This window comes from Elephantulus edwardii, unplaced genomic scaffold, assembly GCF_000299155.1.
Source record: "Elephantulus edwardii isolate Elephantulus edwardi_28Jun2011 unplaced genomic scaffold, EleEdw1.0 scaffold00054, whole genome shotgun sequence".
NCBI classification, from domain to species: Eukaryota; Metazoa; Chordata; class Mammalia; order Macroscelidea; family Macroscelididae; genus Elephantulus; species Elephantulus edwardii.
Genome location: NW_006399804.1, coordinates 11,055,715 through 11,068,152, shown reverse-complemented (window position 1 = coordinate 11,068,152; position 12,438 = coordinate 11,055,715).

The window sequence follows — 12,438 nt, the reverse complement described above, 5'->3', positions numbered from 1 at the left end:
GGTAAAACCAATTTTCTCCTTGGAGGCTAGAATTCTGAAGCTCCATTTCACATACTTTGGGCACGTGGCCAGGAGAGACCAGTCCTTGGAGAAGGACAACATACTAAGAAGGCTGGAGGGATAGCACAGGAGAGGAAGAGCCCAGATGAGATGGATTGATACAATGACTGGAGCAATGGGGGTTGGTGTGTTGGAATAAGTGAGATGGCTCAGGACAGAGCAGAATTCAGAGCTGCTATACATAGGGTCACAGGTGACTTGATGGCACCTAATAACAACAATCTTAATAAAACACCAGGAATGATTAACTCAATGGAAGGAATGATTAATAAAATATAATGAGCAGAGAAAAAGAATCAGTGGAAAATAACATCTCTTGTTGAGTCATCTTTCTTAAAAACAATCAGATAAAAGAATGATGAAAATGTTAAGAACATTTTTATATTAAAAGGTAAAATTTATACATAATGGATGTGCCAGAAAAGAAGAGAAAAAGAGCTGGGAGAGAATTTTTAAAGATTTACTTAAGATAGAACACTTCCTTAATATCATGAAAGACAAGAAATTTCTACCCAAAAAGCCCAATAAACACAGGATTGTGGTGGTTATTGTTGTTGTTAGGTGCCATCAAGTCAACTACAACTCATAACAAGACAATAAATAACAGATCTTGATCTTATTCTATCTTATGTCATCCTTACTATCTCTGATATGGTCAAGTTCATTGTTAGAGTCAGTGTCAGTCCATCATGTTGAAGATGTCCCTCTCTTTCTATGACCCTCCACTTTCTCCAGCATGATGTCTTTGTCCAACAAAAGACCGTTTAAACAAAATCAACAACATATATTATCAAATTTGCCATACCAAAGGCAAAGAAATCTGAGAAAAGTCCAGGAATCAAACAATAACCTGAGATCAAGCAAATGACATTATTACCCAGATACAAATCCATTAAAAGAATTCTTGTCAATTTGTAATTACAAGTAACTTCAAAACAAAATGGATAATAAATATTACAGTAACAGAGCTTCCATACAAAGAAAAGAACAAGAAGTTCTGATAATAGACTGTTTTAAGCATAGAAAGATAAAGGCAAATTTCAGAATAACAAAGAAAATAAATCCCCTCTCTTAAATGACAAAGTTGTAGAATACATAAATTGAATGACAAATAAAAAGAAAAATTAATAAGCAATAAAAAGTCAGAACAAGTGAGAAAAACCTATTAACACTCTAAATCTTTTTTTAATAATTTTGATGAACATTACAGAGATTTTGGATTTCCATTAATTCATTGTTACACTTTTCTCCCTGCCCAGCCCTCCCCCCTTCACCCCCACCCCAGTTTGCTCCTCTCTTTGAAAAGTAAAAGAAAAATTCTTTCTTTGATATAAAATCCCCCCGTACCCTTCCCACCGCCCCAAGTACATTTCACTATGCAACTTTAATTGTGGACTCTTGTGATAACTATAATACCCTATCATACATCGCTTTTAAATTATTCTTTCCCTCATCTGTTCCAATGAAGTATATGCAATTTATGCAGTTTTTCTCAGTCTTACCCCAACCCTGATATCAGTCCCATTTTACAGCAGTGGCATCATACAGTATTTGTCCTTTTGTGACTGAGATATTTCACTCAGAATAATGTCCTCCAGGGTTACCCATTCTGAATAATATTGCACGAGTTTCTTGTTTTTCAGTGCAGCATAGTATTCCATTGTGTGAATATACCACAACTTCTCCATTCATTTTTTGATGGGTACCTGGGTTGTTTCCAACTCCTTGCTATTGTGAACAAAGCTGCAATAAACACGGGTGTGCATATATCTTCTTGGATGTCAGTTACGGTCACTTTGGGATATGTTCCCAGTAGTGGAATTGCTGGGTCAAATGGTATCTCTATTTGCAACTTTTTGAGAAAGCACCATACAGCTTTCCCACCGTGGTTTCACCATAACACTCTAAATATTTTTAAAGACATAACAATATGGAAGCCATAAACTCATACCTATTTATAATCACACTGAATATAAATGGTTCAAATGCCTCTATCATGAGACAGTGAGAGAATGGATCCAAAAAGTGATCCATCTCTATCTTGTCTACAAGAGACACAGACATAAATAGGTTAAAAATCAAAGGGCAGGAAAAAAAATATCAAGCAAACAGTAACCAAAAAAGCAGAGTCAATGATAATAATAATGCCTAATAAAATAAATTTTGAGAATACATTCTAACAGACAAGGAGTTTATAGAAAGCTTAAAGAAATCATTTCACCAAGATACAAAACCATAATAAATATTAGCACACCAAATAACAACTCAAAATACTTCAACTTTAATAGCACTGAAAACTAAAATAGTTCTATAATGGTAATACAATGTTTTTAACACACTACTTTCAGTGACTGAACAACTCGAAAGAAACTCAATAAAGATACAAAAAATGTCAACTTGATGTCATAGACATACGTAGAACACAGCACCAAACAGTAGCACAGTACACATTCTTTTCCAACACATATAGGTCCTTCGCCAGAATAGATCCTATTCTAGGCCACAATGAAAGCCTCCAAAAACTAAAAAATGATATTTTCCAGGAATAACTAGAAATCAGTAACAGAAAGAGCAATGGAGTGGGAAAAATTAGAATATCATCTGCAAAAACCTCAAGCAAAACCCATCACTTTGATTACAACTAGTAGCAACCCTATAAACAACAGATGTGACCCTGCCCTATCCTGTATTATATTCACAACCTCTGACACACTTGCACCTATTGCAGCAGTCACTGTGTCAATCTATCTGGTTGAGGGTTACCCTCTCCTTCACCTTCCCTCCACTCTCCAAGCATGATGTTCCTTTTCCAAGGAATGACGTCTCCTAGTAACAGGCCCAAAATATGTGAGACAACACTATTCTCTTTGCCTCCAAGGAGCACTCTGGCTGCACTTTTCCAAAGACATAACTGTTTGTTCTTTTGGAAGTCCATGGGATATTCAGAACTCTTTTCCATCACCACGGTTCAAAGGCATCGATTCTTTTTCTGTCATCCTTATTCATTATCCAACTCTCAGGAGCATAGCAAACAACTGAAAAGACCACGGCCTGAATCAAGTGAACCTTAGTTTTCAAATTGTTACTACTATTTTGGATAGTTGTTGTTGTTAAGTGCTGTAGGGTAGAGCATGACTCATAGCGACCTATGAACAAAAGACCTAAACTTTGTTCTGTAACTATCATTGTTCGTCTATGTTCACAGAATTTCCAGAGGCATGTGGTTTAGGAGGTGGATGCAATTCCTTCTCCCAAACTTGAATCAATCTGGGAGCTTCAGCAAACACTGTCCACAATGAGTAACCATTAAGGCATTTAACACATTAGTGGCACAGTGTTCAGCATCACAGCAACCTCAAGTTACTTCAGTACAGAAAACTTACAGCTCAGTGCTGTACCCCTTAGAAGAATGTTCATTACAAACACAATCTAATGCCTGACCACCAGGTCCTGATTGACTCTAAGAGGTTTCTAGCCCACAGCTCATTGTTACCTATATTTGGCAAATCCAATCAGCTTACACATGATTGTGAATGAAAAACAAAACAAAACAAAACCCAAACAAACCAAAGAGTCCATACTCAACCCTCACTAAGACAAGAGAAACCCTCTTCCAGAATCCAACTGCTTCACACATGAGCCTCCAAACTGGAATTTCAGATAGTAGTACCAGTGAAATCTAGTAATTATTTGAGAGATAAATAAGACCAATCTCATGTATTTTTTTTCTCAATAGGCAAAAAAAATACACGACAATTTATTTTATCCCCAAAACACTAATATAAAAAAAATCTAACAAGGCCATAAAAAAACCCAATATATATATACCTATATACATATACCCCTCAAGACAACTTCTATTAAGGGTGGTGGAAAAAAATTTAACAGTTAACTATAATTCTTAAGCAACAAGATGAACATATTTAAAGTCAATTGTACAATGAGTATTATGGAACTGATACATATATGTTTTAACCTATATATTTACTGAAACAATTTTCTAAAAATACAGGCAAATGAATTTCAGCATTATATATATGACTTTGTCTCAGTAATAGAAAGTTGTTCTATCGTCAGAAAATAACTTATTGCTAACAAAGATCAATCCAATACAAAGAAAATTATGAAACACTACTATAAGAAACCAAATGAGACATACATAAGTGCCACAAAACTACAAAACACTAGCACGAGAAACTATAAGATACCTACATATGTTTTTGAGTGGGTAGATTTGACACTGTAAAAATAGCAATTCTACCAATGCAATCTACAGATATAATTTGATCTCGAATCTGGATACCGTCATCATCCTTTCAAGGGATACAAGAAATAATCAGAAATTTTATAGGAAAAACAAAAGAATCTTGGAGAACCAATGCACTATTGAAGAAGATAAACAAAGAAGGAGACCTTCCACTCCCTGATCTCAAAACTTACTACACAACCACAGTAATCAAAAGAGTTCTGCACTTGTTGTTGTTGTTGTTGATTGCTTTAGAGCTGAGCACAATTTATAGTGACCCTATGAACAGAATGCCTGAAGCCTCTCTACAGCAATCGACCTTTATCAAAGTTCAGAGAGTTTCTGGAGGCATGTTGTTTAGGAAGTGGATGCCACTCCCACTTCCAAACCTGTCATAGTATGTTATTGTTATTAAGTGCTGTTGAGTCACCTGCGATACATAATGACCTCTGTACACAGCAGCTCTGAACCCGTCCCTGTCCTGAGCCAGTCTCACTAATTCCAACACACCAATCCCCATTGCCCAAGTCACTATGTCAATCCATCTCATCTGGGGTCTTCCTCTCCTGAGCTGTCCATCCACACTTCCAAGGATACCTAGAGATATATAGACAAATGGAATGGAACTGAGAATCCAGAAATAAATTCATCCACCTATAGACAGCTGATCTCTGACAAAAAGATAAAATCCAATAAAAAGATAAAAAGGAGGCTCTTTAACAAATGGTACTGACAGAACTGTATGTCTATTTATAGAAAACCAAAACAAGACACATATACACCATATACATAAACTAACTCAAGATGGATGAAGGACCCAAGTGTAAAAACTAAAGCTATAAAGATAATCAGAGAAAAATTTGGAAAAAAAATTAGCAAGAACCCTAATCTATGAGACAAATAGACTATCAATAAATAAAAACATACAATCAACAGAGAATAAGCTACACTATCAGGACCTTTTACAAACTAGAAGTCTTTGCACAGCAAAAGACTTCTCCAAAAGAATAAAAAGTGAACCTACAGACTGGGAAAAATACTTGAAAATGACACAGCTGACAATGGACTTATCTCAAAAATTTACAGAAAATACCAAAATGTCAACATCTCAACAAGACTGTTGACAAACAAACAATTACAAAATTGGCAGAAGACATAAATTAATACATCACCAAAGAATACATTCAAATGGTCAATAACCACAAGAAGAAATCATCAATATCATTAAATATCAGAGAAATGCAAATCAAAACAACATAACATTTGATACAATATTTGGCCCCAGGAGAAAAAAAAACCCTACATTTAATTAAGTAAACAATAATTGCTAATGAGAGTGTGAAGAAATTGAACAGTCATATACTGTCTAGTTGAAACCAACTGATAACTGACCTCCAGTGGGCTTTCAGAGGCTGTAAATAGCACAGGAAGAAATTACCCATCTTTGTCTGGTGGAGCAGGTGATGGATTTGAACCTTGCATCTCTGTGTTGACAGTGCAATATAAAATAGTGCACCCACTATGGAAAGTCATCTAGAATCAAGTCTTACTGGACCATAGTAACTGTACCAGTGTTAGTATCATGTTGTTGTTGTTGTTGTTGTTGTTGTTATGTAACGTTGAGTCACCTGCGACTCATAGCGACCCTATATACAACAGTTCTAAACTCTGCTCTATCCTGTGCCAACCTCGCCGTCTCTGACACACCCATCCCGACTACCCCAGTCACGGAATCAATCCACCTCATAGAAGATATTCTTCTCCTGTGCTGTCCCTCCACCCTCCCAAGCATGACGCCCTTCTCTAAGAACTGGTCCTTCCTTGCAACATGTCCAAAGTATGTCAGATGAAGCTTCAGAATCCTTGCCTCCAGGAAGCAGCCTGGTTTAACCCTCTCCAGGATGAACTTGTTTGTTTTCTTAGCAGTCCAGGGTATGTTCAATACTCATCTCCAACACCACAGTTCAAAGGCATCAATTTTGCTTCTATCTTCCCTAATCATTGTCCAGCTCTCTGACACATAATAAGTAATGATGTTAAAACCATACTCAATACCATAATTGCTGCCATCAAGTCAATCATGATTCATGACCATTTCATATTTTACAAAGAAATAAGATTTCTTGGTTGTATTCTTCAGGGAAGCACATTGCCAGATTTTCTCTCCTTGTTGTTACTCATTGAGGTAGAGCAGGTTTCAACTCAGAGCAAATCATTATGTTTCTGAAGCTCTATATTTCAATAGGAGAAGACTGTCCATTTTCTCCTTTGGAACAGTTGGTAGATATAAATTATAGGAGAGAGATCTTTTGGTTATCAGTACAACACAGTAAGAGCTAGTTCATTGCTACCACTAGGTGTATTCAAATGATTGGTGTCACACAGGGAGCTTTATTACGTAACAATAGAATAACAAAGCAATGAAAGAACAGAAAACAATGAAAGACAGTAGAAAAAGGAAAGACAGAGCTCCGTTTATAAGGTCAATTCTTTAACATTTCAATATGAAAGGGAGATCTTTTCCATAATTAGTGCTGAAACAGCTGATACTTTTTTTTTTTTTTAACCAGGATAAGATTTATTGTGTTTTTTCCTTCTGGTTCTGATATCTGACAAACATTTATTTCATGATTTTATCAAAAGGGGTCATTGTATAATATTGATAAAATACATTTAAAAAATATTCACACAGTAGCCCTAATAGCAAGTTTAATAAGGCTTGCTTCATTTCCCATCTATTTCTGTCACAATCTCTCCTTGCTGTCTATTCTTTTCTACTTTATTCAGAATAAATAGTATATCTTTTAGATTTGTTTTTAGTTGTTTTGTTGTTTTGGGTTTTGTTTGTTTGTTTGTTTTACTATGATATACCTAAGCCACCGTAGTCAGAACAGTGCAGGGTAACACTGTATGGTTCAAAATTGGGAAGGGCGTATGCCAGGGATGTGTCCTGTCTCCATACCTTTTCAACCTGTATGCAGAGCAGATTATCTGGAAGGCTGGGCTCTATGAGGAGAAGTGTGGCATCAGGATTGGTGGAAGATCTATTAACAATCTGCATTATGCAGATGACACAACCCTGCTTACTGAAACTGAGGAGGACCTCATGCACTTACTGCAGAGGGTCAAGGACTGCAGCCTTCAGTATGGACTGAGGCTCAGTGTCAAGAAGACAAAGATTCTCACCACTGGACCAATTGGTAGCATCAGGATGGATGGTGAAGAGATTGAGATTGTTCACAGCTTCAGTTTGCTCGGCTCTGAGCTAGACAAGGAATAAGGATGACAGAAGAAGAATCAATGACTTTGAGTTGTGGTGTAAAAGAGTACTGAATATTCCATGCGCTGCTAAAAGAAAAAAGGGACAAATGAAAACAAGAGACTCCTTAAAGACAAGGATAACAAAGATCTGCCTCACATACTTTGGACACATTGTTAGGAGGGCTGTTCCTGTGAAAGATCCATCACACTCAGAAAGGCTGAGGGTCAGTGGAAGAGAAGAAAACCATCTGAGAGATGACTGTTACAATAACCACAGCAGTGGGCTTACATGTATTGTTGATGATAAGGGTGGTACAAGTTAGGGCAGGGTCAGCTCTAGTCTTCACAGGATCACTATGAACCAGATACAACTCTATAGTACCTAGTAACAACAACAACATCATATCGATATGTTACAGAAAAAAATCTTAAGATCACACAAATAAAAGCAAAAAAAAAAAGCATTTGACAAAATCAACATTAATTTATAATAAAAACTCTCAGCAAGCTAAAAGCACAACTTCCTCTACTTGATATATGAAACATGAAGGAATGGCATCCACTTCCTAAATAACATGTGTCTGGAAACTCTATGAATTGATAAATGTTGCTATTTGGAGAGGGGCTTTGGGCTATTAGTTGTGCTCAACTCGAAGGCAATAAACAAAAGCAACATACCTAAAATGATAAATAATAGTGATGAACCAGTTGCCTCGTTATCATATATAATTGGGAACAGAGTAAGGCTGTTCCCTCTCAACACTCTTAATATACTAGAAATTGCAGCAAAAGCAATAAAACATGAAACGCATATAGATAGGCAGTGAAAAAAACAAAGTTGTCTTTGTTGTCAGATATCCTAAATTCCTATCTAAAGAACTCTAAAAAGTCAGCAAAAGAACTACAGAAACAAATGGCAATTGAACTACAGAAACTGATAGGCAATTATGACATACTGCAGAATTCCATGCTACTAGATAAAAAGTTAATTGTTTTTCTAATACCAGGACTAAATAATTGGAATTTGCATTTAAAGTTATACTACTATTTATATTAACATCAAATTAAGTAATATACTTACATATAAATATAACTATATATGTATAAAATAAAAAACGAATAATATAAGCTTTGATGAAAGAAATAAAAGACTTCAATAAATGGTGAAATACTTTTTAATCAGACTTATCTCAATAACTTGATATGATTAGATGATAATTTTCCCCAATATGATCTATCTATATATTTTGACAGTTTCAGTCAAAATCATTTGGATGTAAGCAAACTGATCTAAAGTTTATATAGAAAGGCAAAAGACACAGAATATATACACACAATAGAAAGCTATACTACTAAACCAAAGGTGGTTGATTTTAATCTGCATCCCTCAGGCCTGGTTTTAATTGTTTGGGTCAAACATTTTTCTAAGTGGTATAACGCTGGTCTTTCAAATTGCTGTAAAGGGGTAATTCAAGGTTGCTGTGATGCTAAACACTGTGACACTGATGTGTCAAAAACAATAATGGTTACCCATGGTGGACAGTGTTTGGTGGAGCTTTTAGATTAAAACAGGCTTGGAAGCAGGAATGGCATACACTTCTGAAATAGCTTGCCTTCCAAAACTCTATGAACTCAGAGTTATTATGAAAGTTATACAAATGTTCAGGTCTTTTGTACAAAGGGTCACTATGAGTCATCTATGATTCAATGGCACTTAACAAATTAAGAAGAAGAAATGAAGATTGACACTACACAAATCAAAGATTTGCTAACAGACTAGAGTGATCAAGATACCGTGACACTGGCAAAAAAAAAATAAATAAAAAACCAAAAACCACACACAAAACTAGATCAACATATAAATTGAACAGAATAGAGACTCTGCAAATGTTGCTGTTGTTGTGTACCATCAAGGTTAAACCAATCCATAGCTGAGCCCTTAGCAGGTTTTCAGAAGCAGTAAATCAAACGGAAGAAGACTGCCCATCTTTCTCCCACTGGATAGCTGGTGGACTGAACCTTTGTGTTCGCAGTGTTATTCTTTACAAATAAGCCACTTGAGTTTCCTAACCTAGAAATATTGTTGTTGTTACGTACCCTTGAGTCAGAAACAACTCATAGCTTACCCTACAATAGGTTTTAGTGGGAGCTAACTGCATAGGAGGAGAGCGCCTAGCCTTCTCCCACAAAGCAGCTGGTGAGTTTGAACTGCATGCCTTCAGGATTGCAAAGCAGCTTCTTAATAATTAGGCCACCAGAAGTCCCTAAATTAGGACCTAGGAGTTGGTCTACACAAATATACTAAACTCATCTTTGACAAGAGAGCTAAGGTAACACAAGGAAGAAAGAATAATCTTTTTAGCAAATGGTACTGAAACAACTAGATGTCCACAAGGAAAAAAACCACTAAAAAACAAAATTCTTTTAAAGGTTCTAGATAATTGTGGTGTCAAGGGTTCATTGTTCAAAATGGCTTTTCTAGCCACTTACTTTGACTTTGCCATATGGATAGATGGAAATATGTGAAATGTGAGTGTGAGCCTATCCACAAGGGGACTGATTAGTCTAACTACTAAATTGAGCAGATTTGAGAACTGATTTTGGGAATCTCTTCACTAGCAAAGAAGAAGTTGTGTGTCTGTTGGAGACTAAGACTGCTGAGCCACTCAGATTTGGGCCTACAGGACCAGGACCACCACCAGCAGCAGCAACAGCCGCAGCCACTGCCACAGCAGAGAACCCGAAATCTGACATGAGACAGAGCTGACTTTAGGGCTGCAACCCCACAGAACCAGAACTACGAGGCTTTGCCCATGTTTGTTGGAGGACTTAGGGAGAGGGGAGAAAGTTTGGCCATGATTGGCAGAACTACAAACTCTGCAATACTAGCTTAAAACTGGGAGGCTGAAGGCTGAGGTGCCTACAAGCATATTTCAATAGGTGTTCTAACTGAGTGAGCACGTCCAGGTACTAACTTGTATGATAGCTGTGGTGTTAATGGTTAATTTTTCAAAATGGCATCTCTAGCCATTTTCTGATTTTGCCATGTGGATGGACAAGAATATGTAAATAAGGTGTTATCCACAAGAGCTAGTTATGAATACAAGGGGACTGGCTAATCTTGCATTGAATTGAGAGGATCCAGAAGCAGAATTGAAGGATCTTCCCCACTCGCAAAGAAAGAAAAATCAAGAGAATGTAGCACGTCCTTCCAGCCAGGGATTCTTGTATCAAGACTATGGAGCAGAAGATGAGTACGAGATGGAATGGACCTTAGGACTACTATGCCATGCAACCAGAGCTAAGAGCCTTTTGTCCACATTTGTTGGAGGACTTTGAGGGCAGAGAAGAACCATACTTGGCAGGATGAGAGTTCTGTTAACACTGACCTGAAGCCATGGGGCTCAAGGTTGAGGCATCTATGAGCACATTTCAAAAGCTGTCCTGCTTGTATTCTGCTACTAGGCTGAATTAAAGACTTTTTTACTTCTATAATATGGTTTTGTGTGGTTTGTGAGCTATCACATTGGATTTTAGACCAAGGAAAGCACTAAGATTTCTGTTGGTATGAGTAGAAAGAAGTACAGAAGTGTGGTGGACAAGTCTGACATGGGAATTGGTTTTGTGCTGTTGATATTGATGACAGGGACAGTTCCACTGAGTGAAGCTAGTAAAGTTCTGATATGGCCATCCCCATGCAGCTCTTCCTCTTTTTACAATACCCTTTTGACTTTCCTAATAAAGCTCATAATAGTACACATGGTTACATGTGCTCTGTGAGCTACTGCAACTGATTCCAGACCAGGTAGAGCAGTAAGACTGGTGTTGGAATTAGTAGAAAGAGATGCAGGAAGACAGGGGACATGTCTGACCTTACAGAAATTGGTTGTGCATTGTGAATGCTGTTGATTGTGACAGTTCCCATTTTTCAAGTTAATAGAGGTCAGATATGGCAGCCCCCAAGCTGCCCATGCTCCTTTTACAATAAAGGCCTTACATGTTTCACAAAAATGATCTCAAATAGATTTCTCTCTAAACACAAAACCCAAAACTACACAACTTCTAAAAGACAACACACATAAAAAAATCTAGGTAAATTGTCAATGAGTTTTCAGATGTAAGACTAAAAGCATGATCCATGAAAGAGAAAAACTGGTAAGTGGATTTCATAAAAAATCAATAACTTCTGCTCCACCAAAGACACCAGTAAAAGAATAAAAACATAAGTGACATCACCTTCTGAGAAAAATACTGGCAAAACACATTGGATGAAGGATTTCTATCCAAAATCTACTTAAGCCCTTTACAGCTAGCAAATAGATATAAGATGTTCAGCACTACTTATCAGTAGGGAACTGCAAATTAGCATAACAATTATAATATATTTTATTATAGCATAATAAAGATACCATTGACCCACTTCCCACATGGATTCAGAATCACAATGACTTTCCATCTTGTGTCATGTATTAAAGTTTTATGGGAGGCGATCACTTATCACACAGGGCAGCAACAGGATTTGAACCACCAACCTGTCAGTTAGCAGTCAAACATTTTACTTATATATTAGAATGATCCTTTATTGTTGTTGTTGTTGTTGTTAGGTCCCATCAAGTCAAGTATGATACATCTTGACCCTATGAACAAAAGATCTGAAACTAGACCTGTCCGATGCCATCCTCATACTTCCTGAAACACAAGAGTCCACTGTAGCAGTTACCTTGTCAATCCACCAGGTTGAGGGTCTTCTTTTCCTTCACCAAGTCTCCATTCTTGCCAACATCATGCCCCTATCCAAAGAAAAGCACCTCCTAGCATATGTCCAAAGTATGTTAGGCAAAGTCTCATCATTCTTGCCTCCAAAGAGCACT